Source organism: Pleurodeles waltl, chromosome 7, assembly GCF_031143425.1.
Source record: "Pleurodeles waltl isolate 20211129_DDA chromosome 7, aPleWal1.hap1.20221129, whole genome shotgun sequence".
In the NCBI taxonomy this organism is placed as follows: Eukaryota; Metazoa; Chordata; class Amphibia; order Caudata; family Salamandridae; genus Pleurodeles; species Pleurodeles waltl.
The window spans coordinates 914,027,989-914,055,281 of record NC_090446.1 but is presented as its reverse complement, the minus strand read 5'-3'; the positions used below and the strand labels follow the sequence as shown (position 1 = coordinate 914,055,281).

The 27,293-nt window shown below is 44.6% G+C and overlaps 1 protein-coding gene across 1 annotated transcript in view; it reads right to left on the bottom strand.

Moving 5' to 3' along the window:
• The window catches only part of LOC138245726 (proton-coupled amino acid transporter 1-like), a 391,946-nt gene extending 364,932 nt beyond the window's left edge, over nt 1–27,014 (bottom strand). The window contains exon 1 of the mRNA XM_069199585.1: nt 26,854–27,014. The gene's annotated coding sequence lies outside the window, so the exon portion shown is untranslated. The remainder of the gene's footprint in view (nt 1–26,853) is intronic.
• Nucleotides 27,015–27,293: the final 279 nt, after the last annotated feature.

The following is a 27,293-nucleotide window of genomic DNA, read 5'->3' as shown; positions in this document are numbered from 1 at the left end:
CTGCCTCTTTGTCCTGCCTTTTTTTTACTTTGGGAGCAGTACAAAGTACTGTGTAATTACGCTATGTCCTGTTTATCTCTTCTGAAGGGGACTTTTTCTTTCAGTATTGGCCTATTTGACTTGCACTGTGGGTGTGTGTTCAGTCCCTCCTCCCCACCAGCTCCATCTGTAAACATAAACCAACATCAGAGGGGGGCTTTTCCAGGGTCAGCTCGCTTTCGCTCTCTTCCTCTTGTTATTTTCAGTCTCTGTGGCAATAAAAATCCAGTCAGTAATTTACAACGTTATGAGCTCTAACACGAGCGAACACGAGACTATGGCATTCCAAATGCGTGTTTTTACTGCAGTCCGAGTGATAAGCCACAGACCACCTGCAATATAGGACAAAGGGGGATCCTACTTTAATAAAGGAAATGATGCGTAGTTCTTTTCCACTGACCAGTTTCGGAAGGAAGCTTTAAAGTAAAGGAAAGCAGTAATATCCACTTTGGGAAAAGGACAGCAGGCAGGGAATCCCTACCACTCACGGCAGTCATGCACGCAGTGTCCCAACCTAAGTTCCTGCAGCGAACATGTCGAACAGTGAAGCAAACAGGCAAGCAGGTCAAAGCAAGCATGCTGGAACATCTTGTTCAGTCAAAGCAGTGTGTTGTTTCTGAGGGATGGGTGTGTGGAGCTGACGGACAGAGTGTTGCAAGCAATCTGCCACCCCACACTGCCCTCTGCATAAATTCTTTTAATGGCTAAGATGGTGTATACTGACAGCCACCAGCCCCAACCAATAACCTTTGTGGGGGTTAAGGAGTCTAACCCAGCCCCCAAATAGTAGTTACTAAATAGCCTATTTTGGAAGTCTATGGGCAAAGTGCGTTCTCAAGAAGCCAGGCAATCAGAAGAATGAACAACGTACCTCCTTGGTGTAGCTGAGTGGTTTTGGGGGACAACATGCAGCTTCTGCCTCTGCCACATCTGGCCTAACACAGGGGATGATCACAACCTTGAAGAGACTGATGGAGAAGAACAAAAGCCTCCACCCTCAGTCTCATTAAATGAATGACTGAATTAAACCACAAAGTTCCCTTTGTTCCTCAAACAATTACACGGTTTATTGGTCAATGGGGCATAAACACTGCTGATTACAGCATGACAATGACTCAACGTCAGTGAAAGTAAACATTGGTTTTACATGTCTAGGTAAATCTGATCGTAAGCAGGTGTTCATCTACCGACATCGGTGCACTGAGCAGGAGCAACACAAGTTCAAGGTGATTCATGGAAAAACAATGGTCATTCTCACCTCTTTAAACATGTAAGTAGGGAGCAGGACACTCTCAACATATGTTGCAGGGAGATCCTAAACATTCAGGTCTTCATTCAGACACTTGAAATGTATTCTTTGATATCAATTAAAGTGGGCCATGTCCCTCAAGCCAGGGAAAATTGCACGTCATTTCTGCTTTAGACTAGATGCCTTCACATCCTGTTTTTGTAGTTGGTTACCTCTCACTGTAACAGTTTTGACTTCTTCTAGGAGATACATCTAAGATTATAATTTATATCCAACTTAACTTTGGCTTCAAGAATGAGACAATGGATTATTTTCAGTAAACCTAGTTCCAAGCAATGATGCACCCCGCATTAAGGATAATGATACAACTGGATGGAAACAAACTTGCACGATCAATGTCACCTTAATTTTCTCGACCTATTTGTCTGATACAAGCGCCTACCCATAAAATCCTTTGCATTATCCATGCAAGACATCCTGTCTTTTTACAGCTGAAACTGCACAGAAGAATCCTTCAATCCAAAATAGTTCCACTCCTGATCATTACTCCTCTTGAGGAGGCACGGACTCTTCATCAATGCAAACTCTGAAACATGCTTGGAAATACAATAAAAATCACTGTTGGTACAGTAATGTCCCCTGCATGGCGTCATATTCAACAACCTGGACTGCCCACCTGCAAGAATCTGGTACCCTTGTTTTTTATTTTTCTCCAGCCTCAAGCTAATACAGTGTGTACGCGAAGCCCTAGGCCTGTCCCTAGACATGAGGGAGGTCCTGGAGATGCCAGGAGACGATGAGTGGCACACCAGGTGTTCCCTTATTTAACTGATTGAGAACTATTGTCATCACGAGTTTACTCTGTAGAGCAGCGGTGGAAGCATACCATGTTTTGTAAATCAGTAGTTGTGACCAAACCTTTTTAGCTGTGTCAATGGAGTGAAGACCTACTGGCCCACTAACAAAGTTCCACTTCTATGCCCTAACCCAGATCCTAGCATTAATATCCTAAGTGGATGTTCTGTGTATGCATGCAGGTGGCCTGTTTTGTAAATGCATTTTTGTATGAGTGAACCAGAGTAATGATAGCCTGCTGTTTCCAATTCAGAAGCTCCTGGTCTGTTCCTGTGCACAAGATGGAGGTGAGATTGCTTTCCCAGACAAAATAAATCTACTGCTCACATTCTTGAAGTGGGAGGGGGGAGACTCAAACATTGTCGGGAGGAAGAGGTTAGAATACTTCTATAGAAATTTGATTATATATTTTTGGTGACAGGAGCTGGGGTTAGTATTTCATTTGGTGGATAGCAGGAGCGAAGGATGGGACTCTAGTGTCTGTTGTTAAGGGGGAGAAGGGTCCTTTAGGTGAGATCAACTTTCTGTCTCTTTCCTGATCACGGTCTGTGTGGCTGTTGATGAGCTATGCGCAGTAAGCTCACACTTTTTGTGTCTCTATTGTGGGTACTCCGGGCTGCAGATTACCCTGCTTTGAGGAGCATCACAATGTAGAAAGGCTGTATCTGGAGAGCAGTCTCGGAAGACAGATGAATGAACCACCCCAGCCTGGTTCTAAAGGAATTTACATTTCCTGTCTGCTAAGACTACATAAACGTAGGAGCCATTGACCAATGTATTGTTCCAGCTCCATGTTCTCTTCAACCAAAGATGGGAGTGGTCTACAAACTACTTATAGGACTGCTGCGCAACCAGAGCTGGTGTCTGCTTCAGAGCCAGCTTCCAAGGGATGAAGGGACATCACTTGAGTCTGGGATTACTGGAAGAAGCTGAATCTGTTGTGGCCTGAAGCGCTGTAATATATAGGGTCATTAGTTGCGATGGATGAGAGTTCTTCAAAAGCAATAATTCTGCAATTGTCTTTTTACGGGGGAATCAGGTACCCCATTGTAGCACTTGATTCTCTCAGGATAGTGAAGCAGAGCAGTCCAAGGCCTACTCCGGGGAGATGGTGCATGCCAATAATTTAAGTCCACTGGTACGCAACAGTAACAGTCAAAAAGGTTTTTTCCAGTTAATGCTTTATATTTTGAAAAGGAAACACACTATTATTACACACACACACACACACACACACTACACTACATACTAATGCTACACATTAAATTACAAGAAGAGGGAAGTACCTTTGGTGACACTCTCATATTGCATTATACCTTAGTGGGTCCTGGACCTTTTAGCCACATACCCCCCACCTATACCAGATGTAACATCAGAATATCGATTGTAAAGCTCCAAGCTCAGGGAAAGCTTAGTCATAAGCAAGACCTCTCACCCAGGGTGAGGCATTCAGTTCCCTAGGAGAGGTAGGGTGACATAATAAAACTCTTTTATGGGGCTGCTGCACTTCCTGCTGCCTCCCACAATCTTTGGTAAAAGCATTTGCGGCATCCAGGCCCCTCCCCAGGGCACCACGAGAAAAATATGCAAATTTTGCCCACCTTTGGGGGCCTTATGGGGCACTCTATTGCCAGTGTTGTGCATAGTTAACTAGAGGCCTTCAAATGGCTCCTCTGGTCCCCTTTTTAAACTCTAAGCATCCCGGTCCCACCTGGGACAAACATATATTGGCTTTGTTAGGGATGGCAGGGGAGCCTCAATGTACCCCCAGCTCCCTCATGCCCACTGTCATCCTTGGCCCAGCAGTGGTTTCTTCTCACATCCATGTCCTTGTGTGCAGGTTGCTGCCTCCCCCACTCCTCACCCCACCCCACCAGACACAGCACAGGGATCAGGATGCAGAGCATCTAGGGTCTGGAGCTCAGGGGCCCTCATCAGTGCATTGTGCTGTCCTGGGGAGATGGTGGTCATCCTGGACAGTACTGTTTTGCCTCGGGCCTTGGGGGATGGATCCCCAGGGCCAAACTTTGACTCAGGGAGTGGTCCCTTAGCACACCTCTCACCACCAATTATTTTAAAAAAGGAATCTTGCTCCAATCCCCAGGCTCATCCCGGGGGTATATCTTTCCATGACAGCAAATTGCTATGCGCTGCACACTCTGCTAGGTTCCCTTGGGGGACCGAGCTTTAAAGGGAGATAATGTCCAACAGGTTTAATTTTCTAGAACTCTGATCCATTTTGTTCCTGTTGGCTAGCCCTAGCCACCAGGAACATTTTCTTCAGACCTTCTGGTCCCTAAAGGCGCTTTTTTGGGGAAGCTGTTTTTTTTCGGGGCTCCCTGCACTAGATTTGTCATCTGCTTGGCTTCTGGTGGTCTTCTTCTGACGGTGAGGGCATATTGTGCAGCCCCTCTGCAACTAGCCAGCAAAATACCCTCTCTGTCTGACTCCCTCCGAGCCTCCTGAAATCTTGAAGGGCAACTCTGTGTCAGCAGAATCAAGGGTCAGTCCACAGAAGGTCCAAGTGAGCTACTCAGGGTCCATGAGCAGATCCATTCCCCCAACAGCTCCTCGGGGGACATAGGGGATCATCACCACTACCCATTCTATTCCTGGTGGTCAAGTGGAGTCAAAGTCCAACTTTGCAGGGCATTGGGTGGCTTCTGTTTCCAGCTGGGCATTTTTTCACCATTACTGCTCCCAAGTCCAGGGTCTTCTTTTGTTTCTCCCTTGTACAGGGGCTTTTAAGGGGGTGTAAAGTTATAGAAGCCAGATTACCCTGGCCAATCCTAGGACGCCACATCATCACCGCCTGTCTCAAGCCTCCTTCACAACATTAATTCAGGGACAATCCAGTAAGGTGACTTCAAGTTGTCTGTGGAAAGTGCTTGCCTGACAGACTCAGCTCCGCCCCTTTATGACACAGCTGCCTGATCTCTTTCCACCAAATCTTCAAAGGTGAGCCCCTCCTTTGTTGGCTCCAGAGGTCTGGCCTTCCTCCTTTGTTCCAGTAGTCTGAGCTGTCCCAGCCCAGGTGCAGTAGGACAAGCTAATTAATAGGGAGGTCTTTGATCCCTCTTGCTGGGTAGGAGAGTAATTAACTTTGCCCAGTAGGACAAAGGCCTCAGATTTGATTCTGTGCTGAGCCAGGGAAATATGACAAATCTTAAAGTGCCAAACAGAGTGTACACAGGCTGTTTAGGTCGGTAAATCTACACTTGAGTGCATTATTAACCCCAGTTTGGTACCTTGCTGGACCCCACAGGCCTACGTGGAGTGAAATTATACCATAGGGCAAATTATGCCAATAATGAGTAACACAAAGAAAACACCACAGAACTTCAGTAAGTACTTCAGATCTACGCTATAAATTCCCACTCACATTATAAGGCCGATCCCAGGTAGGTACCAATTGCTGAATGTTTCCCTCTCGGACAGGTTACCTGTGTGCGCATATCGGGCTGTGCAAGACACTACTCTCATAGGCACAGCCCGCATGTGTGCGCACAGTCGTGTGCTCACATATAACCGGTCAAGAACCTTTAACCACAGCTGCCAGCACCAGCCTTATCTTAAAAAGTGGTCAGTGGTTGTTAGCACTCTCAGTCCAATTACCATCAATGCACCATGAGTGAAACTCAGGTACTGAGACTAGTTAACAGTAAAAGACTATAAAACCGAGTAGTCAAATGCAAAAATTCCTGGGGGACTAAATGAGCGGAACCCAATTTGCTACAAGCATGTTGAAGCGAACCTGCTGTTGAAGAAAGGGAAGGCGCCTGCTAACCCTGGCAAGGCGTGACTGACCTGAAGCACCCAAGAGAGTGCCAAGCTGTGTCAGAACAAAAAGCACAGTAGCCCAAGAGCCATGATGAGAAATGTGTCTGTTTTATGTGCGGTGAAGTACTACCTTTTAAGTTTTATATTAGCGTACTTTTTTTTTTCCAAAGCAAAGCACTGGGTTGGCTATTCAGTTAGTGCGATTCTGGGTGATTGATGAGAACTGAGTTTGTGCACACCCATTCTACCTTCAGAGAAGCCGTTGACTTCTTGCCATCGCTTCCAGTGACAGTAAAGGGTTGCACTTGGCCATGTTTGCGGAGCCATTGCAGGACAGGGCCCACCCAGTACATCAAAGACAGACGACTTCAACCTCCAGATGAGTCCCAGTAATCACTGCATTTTCTGTGACCGCCCACACGGGGTTTGATAACTCACAAATGCAATAAAGATCTGGCTTTTCCCAAATCATGATTTATCGTCTGTGCAGCCCATGAATCACGCTGGCTTCTTTACGCCACTAGCAAATATCTCTCAGTCTCTGTTCACATACCTGCATGGGAAATGTACATGGAGAATATTGGGGCAAGGGGATCTCAGGATGTTGCTGCATAGGCTTAGGATTGTGCTGGGTTGCAGAGCTTCATAAAAGGCACGATTCTGCAGCAGGATCACAGTGCTGTGCAACAAACGAGCACCTCTTGCGATGTTATTTATTACACCAGAAAGTGTTGAGAGTCAGGGTGTGATATTTTATAAGCCACAATGGACATTTTGCAATTGCATCTAGGCATTGACTTTGTATTAGGCATTGACAGGTGGCCATGGTGGGGCGATGAGAACAGGTCTGGTATTATCAAAGCAGCGGCTGACTGAAACATGCGGGGCAGCAGCATGCAAGACAGGTTTGAGTGCGCGAGATGTACTTTGGGAATCGCACTGAAGTTCCTAGAGTCAATCCTCGATACACATATGTTATGTCTGCTAAAGTCAGAGATGGAAATGGGAGTACTTGGTCAAACTAAATGTATATGCACATGGAGTTATGGGCCTCTTTTAGGGTTTGGCGCAACCCCACCAGGGATCTGCAGAGTTCATTCCCTGCCAAATTTGTGGTTTCCTCAGTCTATTTACAGGTGGGAAAACGCCGATTGTCCACAGATGAGCCACCTCTAGTTCCGCTTATGCACAATTATTTCTGCATCAGGAAATCGTCAAAAGGAAGTTTCCCGCAGTTTAGATTTTCCCTGCCAAAGTCCGCCATGCCAGCGGGAAAAATAAATGACCCCAAAGCGGAGGAAGAAAACTCCCACCGTTGTGAATCTCAGGAAAAAAAAAAAATAATATGGAAGTTGAACGTCGAACACTTTAATGGACAGTTCTCAGCAAGGTGCCTACCATCTGAGACCAGCAGTGGAAGTGTTCTATGTATGAGGGAAAAGGCTTCCACTGCTGCGGTCTGGCTGTAATGTGCCTAAGGAAGGGTTAACTTCTGTTGCCCGCACTGTAATGGTTCTTCATGTGAGGGAATCTTGCACTAACAATAACCGTTCTTTATCAGGACATGGGTGATGGCAAGTGCCTCTATTTCTTCAGGGCTGTTCTAGTGTTTTATCTTAGCCTTGTCCAAGACTTTGGTATTTGTCACAGATCATATTTTCCAGGTGGAATAAAATTTAGAGGCAAGAACATATTTAGAAGTAAAAGTTACAGTTAGATGCACAAAGACAATTAGGTGCAAAATCACACTTGAGCAAAGAAGGCAGGAATTAGTATCACATTTATGGGTAAAGTCACTCATGACATGTGGTAGTAAGATGTCACATTCGGTATAAGAGGTAAGCATCAGAAAGGCATCACGTTTGGCTGACTACACACTGAGGTATAAAATCATCTTTGGCGTAAAAATCAGCATTACTGTGGAAATAGTTTCAGAGCAGAAATCACATTTTGGCGTAAAATCACTTTTTAAGGTGCCAAATAAGCAGGATCCTTTGTATTGCATTTAGCAGCAAAATCACTTTAAGAGCAAAATCAACTTTGGTGTAATGTTAGTAGAAATTTGGATACAGTTATTATGAGCACATACGCTAAAATCACATTTAGGTGCAAAATCACACTGAGATGCAAAATCACTGCTGGTGCACCTTAAAAATGAGCGTGGAAACCCCTTCAGCAGCACACATGTGCATCCATTGCAGCATGGACACTGCTTCATAATCCCTGCACTGCAATGGAAGCACTCGTTAGTCAGGCAGACAAACATGTAACAGGCACTAGATATAGTGAGACTAAAATAGCCCTCGAGCCTGATAAAAAATTGGAACCACATTTTCCTTTAGAAATTGCTAATGGGGTGGTCCACACAAGCCAATCCTGTAGGCGCTGCGGCAAAGCCCCTGTGTGTGTGTTTGGAGTTGATAACACGACTTAATAAAAACACCTAGGAAAGCTTTTCACTACACAAACCCAAAGGCAATATTTATTCACAGCAATCACGCGGTTTACAGAGATTAAAAAAAAAGTGCTACAGTCACCAGGAGGAAAACAAACTCTGTTGAAAATATGTCTCTTTCACACGCAAACCTGCCTTGTCATTGCTCACTCGATGCTAGTGAACACAACACACCTGTCTACTGTCAACCCCCATTTTCAAGGTCAGGAAAGATCCTATATCGAAGATTTCAGCCGCCCGCTTTGAGTGCAGTGGAGACCATAGTATGTCTGCTCTCGGCCGTCCCAGTGCAGGAATATCTCCCACTGAGTGCTGTAATGGTGCAACTAGTCATTCTGCCCCCAAAAGACCAACGAAAATGCATCTATGGTCCACCTTTCCTTACCTTTAACCTCTCCCGTCAACGGCAAGGACTCTGGTACCCTTACTCACCGTGAATGCGTGATAGCAGCTAACGAATAACAGCTGCCCACTTCAAATACATGATGGACCCCCATATACCTGCTTCCTCATATGCCTGCGCCCTCCCGCTCACGCCAAATGCAGCAAGACTTCCATCGTAAGTGCAGTAAAGAACCTGGTCTCTCTACTCTCAACCTACACCTCATGTGACGGAATGGTGTCCATCTCCAAGGTCTCTGCCTCTCACATCAAGGGCGGTGAGAAATCCTGACCCACAGCTCACCTCACTTGTGTAAAGGATACACACCTGCTTGCTGTCATTCTCTTACTTCAAGAGAAAGCTAGAACTGGAGTCTTAAAACTACTCACTTCATACACACAAAGACCCTAGCTCTCTAGTTCTCACAACCACCCACCACCGCTTGCATATACACACTTCAAGTGAAGCAAGGGCTGACTTGTGCCTGCTGGAAGCAGCTCCTCTCAGATAGGAGCATCTTCTGTCTCCCCATAGGCGCTGGAAGTGGGGATTCTGGGAGTGCTGCAGCATCCTCAGAAATAATCACGCTGGAGTTCAGGAGGCAATTGGGCAATAAAGATGCTTTAAATTTTGTGTTTATCCTGTCACGTTTGCTGCACGTTCAGAGACAACAATCAAATATCAGGTTATATCTTCAGACAAATTGCTGCTTATTTGGAAACTTGAGTGTGCGTTCACTTCTCTGACTGCAAAGAGGGAGGGTATTTTGTAAAAGCGTTGTAGATGGCAATGCTGCTGGGGTACAGGAAACCAAAGGAACAGCGGTAGTATGTCAGTTCTTTTTCACACAATACTTAAATATCGGGAAATTAACTACACACATTTTTTCAAATAATGTCAGCATTCAGGAAAGCACAAAATAAAGCTCTTTTTGTACTTCTGAAGCGTGATGGAAATAAAGATTTTATTAGGATCAAAACAAAATTAAGACACTTTGCTTGGTGAAGCGCGAATGATATTCACTGAAACTCGATATCCACAAATTATTGTTTTTGCGCGATATGTAGTTTACCAGTAAAAATGCATGTCAATGCAAATGTAGGGGCCATTTCAACCACCAGCTGGACGCCTAACCTTTAACACTTTCCTGTTGAATGGACGGGGCACATTTTCTACACAGTTTTTTTTCATGTGGCGCTTGGATTTTTCACAAGCCCTATGACTTCGGTGGAGCTTCACGCTTCCGCCTACTCACTCAAAGAGCAGCAAAGAGAGGACAGCAGCAGAAGGTCCAGGAGAAGCCAACCAGAAGCCGTGACCCGAATAGGTTCAGTCTCAAAGCTGCAAAACATCCTGTTCCCTCACCTGTAGGATCTGGCAGTGAGGCTAAGACTAAAGACAACACCACATTGGTAACATGGCACACATGCCCCTTTTGAGAAAGCTGCGCCCGATTCAAAGGAAGTTGGCAAACAAAGCCAAAGAGCTCGCTAATTTCAAGGTGATCTCACTTAAGCGTCAAATCTCGGTTTTAATGAGCTGGGCCTGGGAGTACAGCACAACCCGAGAACAGAAACCCTGCTAAGGATACCAGCCACAGATCTCTACAAGGCACATGCAGTGCTCGCTATCGAGTCCACACATACAGTACATCTCTCACATTAACATTTTAGGTTATTTGCATGGCAACAATACATTACGTTTGTCTGCCTTGGGGCACTTTATGTCCTTGTAAAACACAAACATGCAAATTACTTTAGAAGAATTCAGAAACACCAAACACCAAAAGCAAACTGTGAGAAATTTTCAACGAGCGCATAAAAAGTGATAGTACTGTGTGCGTCACAGGGTGCCAGCACAAATCAACTCTGAAGTTTAGAAACAATCCACCAGACCCCACTAGCTTCTGCAACCCACCGCTTTTCCTGTAGGTACCAGAGACTGGCAATGTTCCTACTTCTGGCAATGCTCCGTGGTTCGTTCGTTCGCCTGATTCTACAGCCACAGCATCTCTTGGACTTCAGGAATATCTGCCACAGTGAAGCACACACGTCAATCCCAGTGTCAGCGCAAGGACTGCACTGGTTGGAAGCATCCAACATGGCGCGCCCGCAGCCTGCCATTCCGTAATAGAACCACTTCTAGGTAGGCCTCGATGGAGGCTTTCAGCCTCTCATCTTCCAAATGACAGCAGCTCGGCGGTAACATCAGAGATACTCGAGGATACAAAAGCATACGGTAATAGCAGGGCTTGTACAGTGAGAGCTGAGATGAAAAGGCAGAGGGAGACCTGAGAGAAATGGAGCCTCTTTCACCAGGTGAGAGGGGACTGCAACCAACAAATGCGAGCACGAAGAACGTGATTACAGCTTTATTACAGGCAATTGGTGACTCAGCTCCTATGCAAATGCAACAGAACTAGCTGACCCTGTGGAAAGGCGGCGCGAGAGAGGAAAGGATACGAACATGCATTGTTTAAGAACGATATATGCAACAAAGGCAACGCCACGAAAACTGGGTCATTATAATGAGAAAGGGGACTAGGGAATCAAAAGAAAAGAAAGGGACTGAGGAGGTGCGGTCCTGGAATAGTACAGCGTGTAATGAAGAAGAGAAGCGAAAGAGCATGAGACACGGCGAGGAAAGGCAGGGTTGGGGGGATCTTCGGAAAAAAGGAACACACCCTCTTAAGTAACTTCCTTTCCACTGGGAAGCCAAGATCCCACAGAAATGTGTGCATAAAAAGGAGCTTTAAGTCTTGTATGATATTATGCAGAAAACTACAGTTCATCGTAAGAGTCCACGAACTGCAGCTGTGATTAATCAACATATCCCACCAATGCCTTACTTCTCGGTCTGGAGATAAAAGTTAGTTCTAGGGAAATTCAAGATCTATAAAATGGGTTTACAGACTGGAATGTCTGATGTCTGAGGGAAAAGGAATGGGCTCTACAACTTCTGGCATTTGCATTTTCGGCTTTCACCGGTTTATTTGCAATGTCCCGGGCAATGATCACCTTAACACCATTTGCTGAAGTTGCGGTAAGAGGAACACCAACTGTGAATTATTGAGTGTCTTATAAACGAATATTCTATTAATGTGCTATTCCCCTGGATTTACAGTGTGGTTATACCAGCATATACTGTTAACTCCAATACAATTCTGGCCAAGAGGGGTCACTGAGTATTTGAACGAATGCATACTTAACAGACAAGCCCTACCGAATAAGAGATAGCTCTGTGTACCATCATCGGAAGAGACGACTCTGTAGCCGTCTTTCTATCTTCCTTTTCCCCATTCTCCTCTTAACTGTCCACATTTTTGGTCATTTATTGGAGACATTTTTAAGGGCAACGGGGAGAGTCGGGTTCACCTCAGATTGTCACTCTCATGGACCATAAAGAGGCACTCTCTTTAAGAACCCATTTTTCCTACCCCATGCTCATCTGAAACCGAACTGCTAGGTGGTGCGAAGGGTACCGACTCGCTATTGCAGAAGAACAGTTGTTGGTTAACTACCAGAAAACACAGCGACACAAGCAAGGTGTTAATGCAGAGGTACAGTTGTTTGTCCACTGCCAGAAAACACAGACGCACAGCAAAGATGGTAAGCAGTTGTTTGGCTAGTGATATTTATCCAATAGATGTGCTCTAGTGCATTCCTCAACAATGTCTATTGCACATACAAAAAAAAAGAAAACAGTGCCTTGGACTCATGACCACTGCTCATGCTCCCAAACATGCATACCCTAGCCCGCATGCTTATCTAATGGGATCATTACCATTTCTGACAAATATCCAAGTTTTGTCAACCATTCAGTTCAAAATGGAGCTGGCACCCAGTCTTTGACCTGAAGATTGTTTAAACTCGAGCTCTCAACTTTCTTCTTCTTCCACCTGAAGCACCATGACCCAGCAGTAAAACTTTACTTGATTGAGTTGAAGCCCTATCATCCCTGCCTTACCATCTCAACTGTCAAACGTTATGACTGCCATGGAGTGGTGGGAGAGAGGCATGGACTGCAGTTGAGGACACTCAAATATTGATTGCAGCAGGCCAACATCAGAGCCTTCTGTTGGGCTAACACCACCTCATGGATTCTTGAAACATGCCATCCTGCCTCTCTTCTGGACGATCTATCTAATGTAGTATCATTACTAACTGGTGGCCTTGAGCCAAAAGCTATCCAAGAGAAGCTACACAAGCTTACCATGAAAGACCCTGCCTGTAGAGTTCTAGATACTGTTAGACACCAAAAGTAATCTAAAAGAAGGGACATAGTCTATAGAAAGCGGGGGCAATTGAGATGAGGCTCTGAATAGGCCAAACAAAGAATTCATTTGCTACATAAAACACTAGAGAGGCAGTATGCGAAGTGTGAGCATGCTTGCCTGTACACTGATGAGCACCAGGAGCTGAAGGTCAGTAGTGTCAGTCTCTAGCAAAATATCTATCCACATAAGGATGCAAATTTCCCTTCTGTGCTGGCAGTATTCACATAGTCCAAGCAAATTACCTCTCAGCAAGTTTAGGTCCCAAACAAGACCGCTAAATTCATTTTTTCAAAGAGGGGTTAAAATGCATTGACAAGTTAGCCCGAAGGACTGGAAAGAATACTGTAGGAATAATTACAGTGTGTGGAGCGGGACAAGGAGAAGTGTGCCCACAGCATTAGCAACATCCTACTTTGATAGAGCCCAGGTACAATAGAACCGGAATTAGACTAACTCCATTACTGCGCTCTTCTGTCTTTTTTAAGAAAGATGGTACTGGTGTATAAGATCAATTATTTGAGGTGCCAGCCCATACACCAACAAACATCCAAGCCAGTTAATGTTTAGCTTTCTTCATGCTTTAAGGGTATATTCAAATACAGGCAAGTCTTCCTATGGCTAACGGTTGTGAATATAGCCTTGAACTGTGCATAAAAAAGCATTATCAGCGGCACGTTTAGAGTCTGCAATCCATGTTAATAGTAACTATTTAAAATGCAGGTTTGATGCAACAGACACGATAAAAAATTCATGAATTCACTACTTTTATCTTCAAATCCAACAGTGAATAGTGCCTACAGCATGCCTATCATGTTGCAATTGTTTGTCTGGAGTACTGCATTGATGAGCTGATTGCGAATCAAACTGCTACACCACAGACAGATACATATTCATGCTAATTCTACCACAGCAGATTCAAATAGTACAGCATTTCTGAGCCCCAAAATGGGTATCAAACTAAGTTTCAAATAAATCAGACCAGTGTAGGACTTCATTACGGTTGCAGTTCTTCTATGAAGGTCAACAGAATCAGGCTATAGGACATCGAAAAAGGTGCAAGTACTGAAAGATAAAATAACCTTGGCCGTCAACTGAACCCAAGGTTCAATCAATAGCTGAAGGAAATAACATGAAAGAGCGGTCAGTGGGAGAAACTGGAGCGAATCAGGTTCACCACTACAAGAAGATCTTCAGGAAACAGTGATCATCTTTCCTTAAACCAACTATTAAAACCAAAAAAGAAAACTGTGACCCTAGTTACAGAGCAGAAAATAATGCGTCTGCATTTTACTTGCCATTTACTGAACTCACAAAACCACAATGTGTGCAGTCAGACCTTTGACACCTCCCTTTATGTTATAATCAAAATTATTTAATTTTTTCAAATGAAAAGGTAAATACATCGAATATTCAACTGACTAGGCCTGGGTCAAACGGGCCCGGTCATGGCAGCAAAGCTGCATCTCTTCTTCTTCCAGTGGTTCATGGAAAGTGCAGTGAAGAAGAAGCTAACCACTGACGGATTACACTCAACCCTTAAATACAAGTCCACATTGGAGATAGGCTAAACCTGTTTGTGCCAGCTCATTGATACCTTGCAAAGATAAACTGCTGACACAGAAGAACAACCTTAAATGCTCACAGATACCTATTCTAGCAAACATGATGGAAGAAACAATCATGAATAGCTTTAGAAATATCTATTGGATGGAAACCTGCTAGACACTAACCAGTGAAGCTCCCAATTAAACAAAGGAATGGGGTCAGCTTGAGGCAAAGACATCTGTGGACCAGCGACTGGGCATTTGGAACATGGGATCATGCTAATAAGATTGTATAGAGCATTAGCATGGTTAGTAGTTGTTGTAGTCTTTCTTTGGGCAGTTGTACTCAACAAGTGAAACATGGATTATTTGTAAGAGTGAGGTAAACAAGAGGTGAGAAGCCCCTAGTAGCGTTTCAATTGTTAACAGTGGGTAGGATCATACGAACAGACAATTTTGTATCAAAGAACCGAGACCTTCACCCACCGAGGCAGCATGCTTCATCACTAGGTCTGCGCTTCACCCCAGCTCAAAGTTTCTTGCTCCTTCTCCTTTAATGAGAAAACAGCCATTTTCACTAGATATTTTTACCTTGGTTCTGGGTAGAGAGGCTTTCCCCATAACTACTTTCATTGTTTAAATAGGGAGATGGGACCTTTCACGCAACTAAACTTGCCTAGCAGTAATTGTATTATTGTCTTCTATGATAAGTTTCAAAGCTCAGTGTATTTACTATCCCCTTTATCCAAATGGACATGTTTCAGTAAACGTTTAAAGCTCCAGAAGAAGTAATCTGGCTTTCTTCTGGACAGGGGGTTCCCTGAATCTACCCACTGAATACCTTATGTCTGCAATAGGTGGAATTGTTGTACATCAAGCATGTACAGGTCAACAAATTCTAAAGGAAATATGAATCTTATTAAACCAGTGATGTGTTAGCTGTATGAAGCAATGCTTAAATAGGAGCAGCTACAGTAGGACAAAACATAGTGCCCTATCATCTCATAGCTGAAGGATTCCAAATTAAAAGCAGTTTCTAAAACTAGAAAAAAAACAGCACAGACACTGTCTAAGCTACAATCCCTAACAACGATTAAAGTAACACAAGCTTTGTGACAAACACAACAAACAATGCAGGGTGGTACATGCAATAAAATCCACTTGAAACCTTAACCTTCCTTCTGGTTTATTACTTTCAAAAATAGGGAAGAGCCACAAGAAAAGGGGTGACAGTCAGATCAAGTATGGACCTTTTGATTGCTAGAAAGAATATCGCTGATGAAGTTACAAAAAAAGTGTATGTTCCTGAATGTAATTAAAAGCAGGAGTCAACGTGGCATTTTCTAGCCTCACCTTTTGGCAGACAGAACCGGGTGGATTTACATATTCGGAGGCATCCACTCACTTCTGAATCGGTAGGATCTGCTGAAAATGACAGAGTTTTAAAGGATTTCTGAGATTGAATGTTTGCAGCTCTTGAGTATTGTGGAGACCTGACAAATCACACTACGTAAATGAGTAATGCCATCTCCATTAAAACCTAAACTGTACCACACTGCACCAATGCCCGTTAGTGTAAATACAGTGTTTTTTCCCCATCTCAAATCATTCTCGAGGGTGCATATTAAGGACATCCTAGTCCTAGTTGGGGAATAATGGACAATAGTCCTGTATATTATTACAGGAAGCTTGAGGGAGAAAATGGTGCATGTATGCTAAATCCTTAAGCAACTGTTATCTTTCGGCTGCTGTGCTGAACATTTCATGGATTGCGGGTGCTGGGTTCATCAGCTTAAGAATAAATCTCTACTACTCTTATCCCCATGTTTGTATTGTTATATTAACAACACCAACAAAGTTTATGTTGGAGGTAAGAGATTCATTTAGTTGCAACAGCTGTGGATGCTACTGAGTTTAGAAAATTAAAATAGCAGATGGTCGTCGATGTAGATCAAAGAGCGGGACAGGTGTCGCGGACAGTCATCACTGTAGTACAAAGAGCCAGTTGGGCGTCACAGACTGTCATCACTGTAGATTTGCTCGGGAGGTCGCAGCAGTGCGTTTGCTGTACTGCAAAGAGCAGGTCTTGCATTGTTGGTCACCGCGGACAGTGTCTGTTGGCATGAAGAGCAGGTTTCACCAGAGCTCCACACTGGTGGTCATCATGGGCAGCAGAGCCTTGCCACAGGCGGGCCTGTGTGTAGTCATGAGGAGCCCACACTTAAGGATGTTCACCTTCGTGTGCAGGAGGAGCTTCCACTGATGCCAGCCAGGACTCCTCTATAGGTCCAGTTGCTGCAGGTCAGCTGGGCAGTAGCAGGGAGGCCTCTGAAGCTTGTTGTGCCCCTGTAGCTCACAGAGAAGGTCAGCCACCTGACTCCTGAAATCACTCTGGGTAGCCTAGAATGAAGGCAACCAGGTCCAATCTTCTTTGTTAGACAGCAAAGCAGTCCTTCAAGCATGGCAGTCCTCTGGAAACGGGGTCCAAGAGAATCCTTATGAGCTAGTCTAAAGGTCCCATATTTATACCTGGTATCAGCTTTTGTGTGTGGGGACTCCTTGTCCTACCCCCATATCAGGTTCTCGAAAGTTCTTCCCCTGTCAAGGCTCCAGGTTGACTGGGGGTAACAAAAGACAGGGAAGTCCTGGTTTCAGGTTCCCCTGTGTTTGCAGGGGGCAAAACTCTTTGAAGAGGTATTCTGTCAGGAAAGCTTATCCAGTACACACCTAAGTCCTCTGTGTTACTGTCTTGAAGCAATACACAAACCTCAACAGCAGAGCAATTCACAGTCATTTGAACCATTTGAACCACAACAGTAACAACAGGCACAAATGGCCAGGATAAGAAAATGCCAACTTTCCAAAACTGGCATTTTCAGAATTGTGACTTAAAATCTGACTTTACCATTAAAAAGGATTGTACATTACAAGTCATTTGAAGGTGAACAGCAAAACGCTACCTACTCCCAATCTAAAGTTCGCACTTCATAAATGTAACAAGGTGAACCAATGTTGGTCAAAGGGTGAGTTATGCCTTACAACAGTGAAACACAACTTTAGGAGTCTTTTACTGCCAGGACATGTAAAATAAACACACGTTAGATACAATGCAACCAACCCCTATGAGTCCTTAAGGCATTCTATAGGGGTGACATATAAGCATTAACAAAATTAAATTTTAGACATGGCAAAAGGTTTATTTTGCCAGGCAGAAATGGCAGTTTAAAAATGAATGCACTTCAGCCTGTAGTGGCAGACCTTAGACATGTTTTAAAAGGCTACTTTAGTGGGTGGCAGAATAACTGCTGCTGTCCAATAGTATAATTTAAGTTACAGGCCCTGGATAAATGTAGTACCATATACTGGTGACTTACAAATAAATTATATGTATAATCCAATAATATGCCACTTGTACCATGTTTTAAGGAGGGTGGACAAGAACTTTACCACTGATTAGCAGGGAAAAATGCACAGTCCTAATACTGACTATAAGGAAATGCCTCTTTTTGCATGTTCACCCCCACATTTATGAGCTGGTGCTGCTGGTTTTTCGACTGCTGTGCATGCACTAAGGCCTGCTAACCAGACCTCAGTGCCAGTGTTCTGATCCCATTCAAGTAGCAGTGGACCATGGCACTAAGTATCCAGAAACCACTGCCCATAAGCCTGCTACAGCCTCTGCAGTAGCCTTACTCAGTATCTTTACTGGAGTAGGCTTCCCTAAGGAGGTAATCACAGATAGGGGCACTAATTTTATGTGCCATGTGGGGTGACTTATAAGTTCACCACCCCAAATCAACCACAGGGCAAATGTTGTGTGGAGAGATTGAACATGACCTTAAAAGGAATGATCTTGGGTTTATCACATAATCTCAGGAGAAGATGGGGTGTTTTCCTCGCATGTCTACTGGTTGCCTACAGGGAGATTCTCCAGAAAGAAGTAGGCTTCGGCCAATTTGAACTGCTCTTTGGCAACCCTGTCAGGGGTCCTTTGAGTTTGGAAAAAGAAGGTTAGAAAAGCCCTCTCCAGGAGTCCAAATCAGACATTTTATATGCACTAGACCTCTGCTCCAGGATGGATGAATACATGAAAAAGGCAAACAAGAACTTGGAGGCTGGCCAGGAGCTTGTCAAGCATTGGCATGACCAAGGTTCTGCCATGGCTGAGTACCAACCTGGGCAATTGGTTTGGGTGTTGCCTGTGGCACCAAGAGACCTCCAAGACAAATGGTCTGGCCCTCACCCTATCTTTGGAAAGAAAGGAGATGTCACATACTTGGTGGATTTTGTTACCCCAAGAAACCCTCATAGGGTTATTCATGTGAACAGGCTCAAGCTGCATCATGACAGAGCAGATATTACAATGCTCATGGTGAGAAATGGTGGTGAGGAAGCAAAGGTGACCCTCCCTTGGACCTTCTGTCCACCAATGTCAGTGATAGGTCAGTGAAAGGAGTAGCACACTCTCCCACATTGACAGTTCCCTAGGATTGTCTTACCTTACTTAGACTGTTCTCTGAACTGTTCTCATTGACCCCATGTCTGACAATATGGTGTACCTATGATGTAGACACAGGTGATAGTTTGAATATCAAGAGTAAGATTTACAGACTGTCAGACCAAGTCAAGGCTAGCATAAAAGAAGAACTTATTAAAATGCTAGAGTTAAGGGTGATTAGGCCATCTAATAGTACCTGGGCCAGCCCAGTGGTGCTTGAGTCCAAAGCTAATCCAAAGGGAGGAAAACCTGAGCTAAGGTTTCTGTGGAGTATAGGGAACTGAATGCAGTCACTAGAACTGATGCTTACCCCATACCAAGAGCAGATGAGCAGCTTATAGACAGGTTGGGGGCTACAAAGTATCTGAGTACTTTTGACCTGTCTTCAGGTTATTGGCAGATAGCACTCGCCCCAGGAACTAAATAGAGGCCTGCCATTTTAGCCCCAGAAGGCCACTTTCAGTTCAAAGTGATGCCCTTCGGGTTGTAACATGTACCTGCCACCTTCCAGATGTTGGTGGACAGAGTTCTCTCAGGCATGGAAAGTTTCAGTGCAGCCTGTCCTGATGATATTGCTGTATTTAGTTCCACCCAGGAAGATCACCTGGTCCACTTTATGGAAGTGCTTTAAACCCTTCAACAGGCAGGGTTGACTATCAAGGCAAGGACGTGCCAGATATGGCAGGGCTCAATTGTGTACCTCGCCCACCAGGTTGGTAGGGGCCAGGTACAACCTCTTCAACCCAAAATCCAGACAGTTCTGGCCTGGGAAGTTCCAAAGACAAAGACCTAGGTCAGAGCCTTCTAGGCCTGACTAGGAATTATAGGAGATTTGTAAAGGACTATCTTACCATAGTAGCACCATTAACAGAACTAAACACCAAGAAACAGCCAAGGAAGGTCATATGGACTGATTCCTGTCAAAAGACCTTCGACATCCTTAAGGAAGCTCTGTGCTCACCACCGGTCACAGGGTCAGGATCAACTTGTTGCCTTTAATAATAAGCGACTCATCCCAATGGACTAGCATTTGAGTGCCATTGGAAGGGATGCCTTTGCTGTGGTTTGGTCCCTGAAGGAGATAAGACCCTACTTGCTTGGGAGTCACTTCAAAGTTCAAACTGACTGCATACCTCTCAGATGGTGCATGTAGATGAATGGAGAGAATCCAAAACTGTTAAAGTGGTCCATCTCCTTACTGGGGGTGAACTTTACAGTGGAGCACAGACCTAGGACTGATCATGCCAATGCAGATGGCCTTTCCAGGAAAGGGGTAGGTTCCTCATCACCTTTTGTCTGGTAGATGTGGGGGGAAAGAGGCATGTAAGGAAATGCCTCTTTTTGCATGTTCACTTCCACATTATTGGACTGATGCTGATGGTTGTTTGACTGACAGTGCACTGAGGCATGCTAACCAGACCTCAGTGCCTGTGTTCTGACCCCGTACAAAGTTCAATGTCGGATGGGATTCCCTCAATTGACAAGGGTCACTTACTTATAAGGGCCTAGTATATGGTACCCAGGGTACCCAAAACATGTAAGGCAGAGTGCCCACTCAGGGTTGCAACACTGCTTGTGCCACCCGTCATGTGACAAGGTACAAAATGGCTCCCAGCCTGCCACTGCAGAATGGAAGGACGGTGTGTTCACTGTCAGTTCCACTTTGCCATTCAAACTAATGGCAAAGCCACCCTACCTCTTATCATTATATGCACGTCTCCCGTAAGGAAGGAACTAGAGACCCTTAAGGTAGGGAGCTATATTTTGTTAAGTGACACATGTATACTTCGATATGTCTCAACAGCAAGACTTCCAAATTGACGTTTTGCTGAGAGTATAGTTGGTAGCCCCATTGGCGAACACAGGTTATCGGGTGGCATCCCCACCCAGCTAACTTTTGCCTAAGGCTACCTAACTAGGTCATGTGAGTTAGCAAATTAATTGTGACATTAAATGCGATCTGATGTTCGGGTTGAAATTAATATCACTATTAATAGTTGGCTGCTTTCAGAAAAGTGAATACTCTCTGCTCTGCTTTTCCAACGGCCTCACAAAGGCACATACGCACAGACAACTTTTTGACCACCAAGAGAGACGTTTGAAAGACTACCAGGCTCAAGGACAAAGGCAGTGCGGCAGCAGTGAGGTGGCACCTTTTCTGCAGGATGGCCATTCAGGGGATTAGCCCGGAGGCGTGCTTCATAGGGGAAGCAGCCTTTGATGGGTTGCCTGGCCCACCACCTTTGAGCAGGATGCCTTTTGCCCTTACAGACAGAATGGATACGGGGTGTGATGCCAGAAACTCACCCCAAAACCAGTTCTACTGTGAGTGTGTTGTCCCCAAGAAGAAACACCTCTAGGATGGGCTACCTTGCTCCTCACAACTAAGAAAGGATCATGCAATCTTGTAAGGGGCAGGAATGTGGCATTCTGGTATAGCTAGATGGACCCAGAAGCCCATTGGCACTTTCCTGGTATAAATATAGCACTCCTGGCATGTTGACCCTCATTACTTGCTGGATCTGGAAAGAGGACGAGAAGAAGACTGCTCTGTGCATGTCGGAAGCACACAAAGAGAGGCTGCGAAGCTGGAGCTACTGCACCAGCTGCACTTTGAATTAGTGGAGTTTAGACCCTGTTCTGCATGCCTAGCTTGGTAAAATACTGATTCCGGGCCCAAGAACAAAGCAGAGACATCAAGGGTTAGTTGGCTGCCACCCCCCCCCAGACTGGGGACATTAAAGCTGCAGGAGCCCAAGTCTCCTCTCTGGTAGCCTCTACAGGAATCTTCCAGCTTCAGGACAGCGAGCATCCCCAAAGATGATTCGGAGATAGCCAAAAGGTGCACCCATGTCTACTGGACAGGTGCGTTTTGGTTGTGACTGGATTCACCACTCAAGAGGGACACCAGCATTCACCAAGGATTTTCACTGTGACTGCTGTGTTGCAAAAGCACAAGGTCTGCATTTGCAGCCCTTGGAACCCTGCAAATAGGACTTTGTGGGACCCCGAACTCCGTGACCAGAGTCACCTCCACTTACGTATGGACAGAGGACTCAACTGGACTTCACCCCCGTGGACTGCATAGCATCCAGAGCATCCTTGAGCATGCATCCCTCAGCATCAGGACCACTCCAATATAGTCTATGGAGGTCATCCCGTAAAGTTTGGATCTTACTCTATAAACACTCTAGTGGCCAGGTAACAGTCCAAAGTATCCTCTCTTGCCCCCTGGATCGCCAACCTCTCGGTATTGGTCGCACCACTTGGGCCAGAGTTGCCAAACTAACTTTTCCAAATTTTCCAAGGTTTTTGTTGACCAATGCTTGTTTGCAGTTGATGCAAAAGTTATTTATTCCTTTAAAAATCTATGTCTCCAGAACCCTCCAGTGAATTTTGTGTCATGTGACTTTCTTATTCTGTTGTTTGGTGTTAAATACTTTACACATTGTTCCTTTGCCAAGCCTTACTGCTTGCAGTCCACAGGTACCCAGTGTTGAGCTTAAGGTTGAGTAAATGTACCTGACTGGACCTAAGACGGTATTTGTGAGTGTGCTGCACTGTCGGGCTAACCAGCCATACCATATTGTACACCCCAAATCCTCACACCAACATAAACATGTGCAGCAACAGAAGGCAAAAAGATGGGGGTGACCTTTTGAAAAGGATTAGGTCCAACAGTGGTGATATATTTAGGTTCCACGCACATCTCTGGAGTACGTTTTTAATCTTGTACATGAGTCAATGAATATGCAAAAGCTGCCACCACCCTCATTTCAGGGTCATCACTATCAGCATACTTCATGTCACCGACTTTCACTCATACTACTGTGAGTTACATTTTATCATACCCTCGAATTCCTGATGAGGCCATTCTGTATCCACCTGTCACTTCTGTATCTCCTTTTGTTGTCATATCCTTCAGTCCTGTACAGCCCATTGCTGCCATTCTTTGCCAGTAGCAGAGTAACTTATATGTGCATGGTAGACCTGTGAATCTTTTAGCTCATGGTGGAAGTGAAAAAGGAGGTTTATCATGAGAGCCCTGTGACTGCCTCACTAGGGGTATACCAGTACATGACCCAGGTCCACAGACAAGGATATGTCCCTCGTTGGGGACACCAATACTGTATTTCCCAGACACCTAGGTCAGTGTACCTGATTCCTTGACCTGTGATGGCATCATTGGTTACAGAGCTCAGGCGGAAATACAGCTCTCCCAAGCCAAATGTGACATGCAGAACCCATTCCTTTTCTAATACTGAGATTAGTGCACTTGCCCATTTGTACACAAACTCTGTGGTGTTAAACCAACATGAGGAAAAGGCTAAAACCCAGAAAGGTCATTTAAAGGCAAACTGTTTTCACAGAGCAAAAATGAACTACACCACAGTGTTGCCCTTATGTTCTCCCCCTCCATTGCCACATCTGCTCTCTATTTGTTCTCTCCATATAAGTATTGTCTCCCTCTCTCCATTCTTCATCTTGCCTCTAGTCCAATCTCTCTCTGTCTCTTGTGTTAACCTCCTCTGTTTTAATTTCTCCCTCTTCTTGCTTTCTCATTTGACCCGTTTATCTTACCCTTCCCTCTGTCAAGTTCTTCATTCACACCTTCTCCTCTATAGCCCTCCCACTCCCACTCCCACTCCCCCACCTTACTCTTTTACACCACTCTGTCACATTCTGCTCATTTTCCTCACTCTCTTCCCTTCCATTTTATCTCTCTTGGTACCTCTATCTCTTAAATCCTCCTCACTTACTTATTCCTATCTTTCATTTCTAGCTCCCTCTCCACCATCTTGGGTTGGTGCAAGGATTATTGCTACAGTAGGTGAAAGCATATTTTACTATACCGCCCACTCTAATAATGGTACCATATTTGCTATTTGTCATGGTAATACGATACCCCCTGCTCAGCAGCAGAGGCATCCACTTAATATCCATTTATCAAACTGCCCATGTCTGATACTACTTCCTGGGTTAAGGATGACCGAGCCCTATAAAAGCCCCTGGGCCAGACCAGTGGTGCTTGTGACCAAAGCTAACCCAAAGGGAGGGAAACCTGAGCTAAGATTTTGTGTGGACTATAGGGGACTGAATGCAGTCACCAAGACTGATGCTCACTCCATACCAAGAACTGATTAGGTCATAGACAAATTGGGGGTTGCAAAGTATCTGAGTACCTTTGACCTGACTTCAGGTTATTGGCGTATAGCCATCACCCCAGGAGCTAAGGAGAGGTCTGCCTTTTCAACCCCAGGAGGCCACTTTCAGTTCAGGGTGATGCTCTTTGGGTTGAAAATGCCTTATGTGCTATCCTCCTCCCCTCATAAAATCTTTTATATAATTGAACAATTTCCTCTACATAACTTCCTTCTCCTCGAATGTTGCCCTCCTTAACCTCCTTTTTCTCAACCACCTTCTGTGAAATGCAAGATAAAACACTCATGCAGGAAAGTAAGATTGGTCTCAAACTCCTTTATTTAGAACCTCAGCCACCATCTCCAGTAACTGCTACAATTCAAACCTCAACTTTGTGGACTCGCCTGAGGTGTCCAGCCCAGAACACAAGGCAGGACTCCATCTAGCCGCAGCTCTACATGCTGGATCCCACATCTTCCTTACATCCTCACACTTTTTATTTGAATGCTCCAAATCTCACAATTCTAACCCTGAAATCCTTCCCTCTCACCTTCACCCATTCTCAGCATCCTCTCTTACAACAACACTTTCTGACAATCCCCTTTCGCATTTGGACTAGTCTTGCTTTGATGTCACTGTTCTATCTAACATACTAGTATCTGTACCCACATACACCCCTTACCAGCCCACTCTTTATCACATGTAATCTCAGTTACCGAAATACTCAGAGAAACTCTCTTCTCTCCAATCTTTCTTTCCCTGGCAGACCCCTCTAATTTGCCTTCCTCACATACCACCTTGCTTTGTTTCTCTCATACACATTAACCTCCCTTCAACTTTTTATCCTGAAAATCTCTCACTTTCTCACTTCCTGTTTCTCAGACACTTCCAGTTTTTCACACTCTCTCTCGGGTGGCTCCGTTTCTGGCTCTGTCACCGAGAGGACCAGTGTGCAGAAATGTGCCTGATGTGTCTTAGAGGGATTGGGTGGTTGAGGTACCAACAGACGGGTAGGAAGAGGCCTCAAAGCCTTAGGGCTAACATAACCTACCGGTCCCCGAAGGTGAACAGATGCCTCTAAAACGGATGTGGGCCTGATCCTTCGGGGACATGTTGGTCAAAGAAGTAAGGCTTCTCCGGAGTGACCCGAGTGCGAGAAGGACATTTATGAAACTGAAAACGAGACTCAATGCCCCCTGGGCGTTAGTTACTCTCGTTGTCCCTATATTTCCCAAGCTTGGTATTAGCGTTGAGTAATATTTTACTGGTCTGAGCAGTACTGTCATGCCTTGACAGGAGTATCATTAATTTCTGGTATTTTTTTAGGATTTGCTATATATAACAAGCAGCAAAAGCAAGATGAAAACAAGACAAACGTTTTTAATTCTGTCCAGAGAAATGGTTTTTAACCTTAGTATTTCTGCGGACCACACTAAGGGCCATATGTACGAAAGCTTTTTCCCATAGACACAGAATGGGTAAAATCCTTTGGTACATCTGGCCCTAAATCACAACTGGAAACTATAGACACCTGAGCCATTCTGCGATTTGAGCCTCATCAATAATACACAAAAACACACAAGCAAGTACACAATATATATACACAGTACAGCTACTTTTCTCTACAACTGCATGTTTAAATATGAGCATGGCTACCCACCGGTGTAAAACCCAGTTAATATAAAAATAAAATCTATAGGTATTCATGTGAAATCGGAGTTCACAGAGAAGTGGTGGAACAGAACTAATAACTGGATTGACATAGGCCGCGGAAAGAAATTGTAGAACTCGAGATTGGTATGGACAAAGCTGGATATCATGCAGGGTCTCACTATAGAAGAGTACGTGCTGCTTACTCAGAAGGGTACCCTGCCTGTGGAAGTATTTGAGCTGTGCAAAAAGTGTGTTTAGAGTCTGTAAGTGCCTGAGCAGGCGAGGCAGTGGATGGGAGAGTGTGCAGCCTAGAAGGGTTTTTGTGCAGTCTATCTTTGTATACATGAACAGATCACTGGGAAGGCTAAACATGGGCTCTCTAAGTGAGTATATGATATGATAATAGTTTCATCAAGTCACTTACTCGTAGGCCAATGTATTTGATATTTGCATTAATACAATCAGTAGAGCTATGTTTTAAAAATAACAATCGAAGGCAGTTCAAAGCTGTTCTGTAAGAGAGGCTGAAGCATGTCAGGATGCTAACAGTGACTGCTCTCATTCATACTTCTCCATTCACAGACCTCAGATTAAGAACCATCACCGGTCTAGACTACTCTGAGCACACCTAATTATTTCAGAGCAAATGAATGCAGCATTAACTGATATGTCATAAATAATTCAAGATTTTACACAAGCTCTTATTACGATACCAACTCCAGGTCCTCCTAGAACCTCAAAAACACATTAAAAAGCCTGCAAATTGTTCCGATAAGGATGGTATTCCTCCTGAGACGTTCCGGATGCTCCTCAATACCCGGGGATTTGGCTGCCCCCACCATCTGATTATCAGCTGCCTCCTAAATCCTCAGGGTTTAGGCTGCTGCCCTTCATGCATCCCTAGAGCTACCTGAGTTCGGAAGCCTCCTCGTTGCAGGATCTAGTTTGAATGCCATGTTGTCCCTCCCATGCCCACGTACCTCTTCTTCCTGACTCTCACCGGCCGGCTCTGCTCATCTTCCGAGATGTCAGACACTCTGCAAAGGTCACGTGATGTTTCGGTCATGTGATGCTATCACCTGACAGCTTTCGGATTTGCACATTGCAAGTGAACTGCCGCGTTCCTTAAGCTGTGCCTTCGATCACGAGTTCGAAGGTGCAAGAGCGAGGGGCGCCCATTTTAGAGCAGAGACACGGAAGGCGAATTTCCACGACTGCTCACAATAATGCATACGTAATTGTAAAATTTGTACTCGCGCGTTTTTAAATATTCTTTGCCAATGAGTCTCACGTCTTTACTTTTTTTGCAAATAAATCTTTTCAGACCATTTCTAATATGCAAAGAAACGGGAGGTGCCTTAAAATGTATTTTTTTATTTGCTTTAACATTAGTTTGAACAAAAAACATATGGTGTTCATT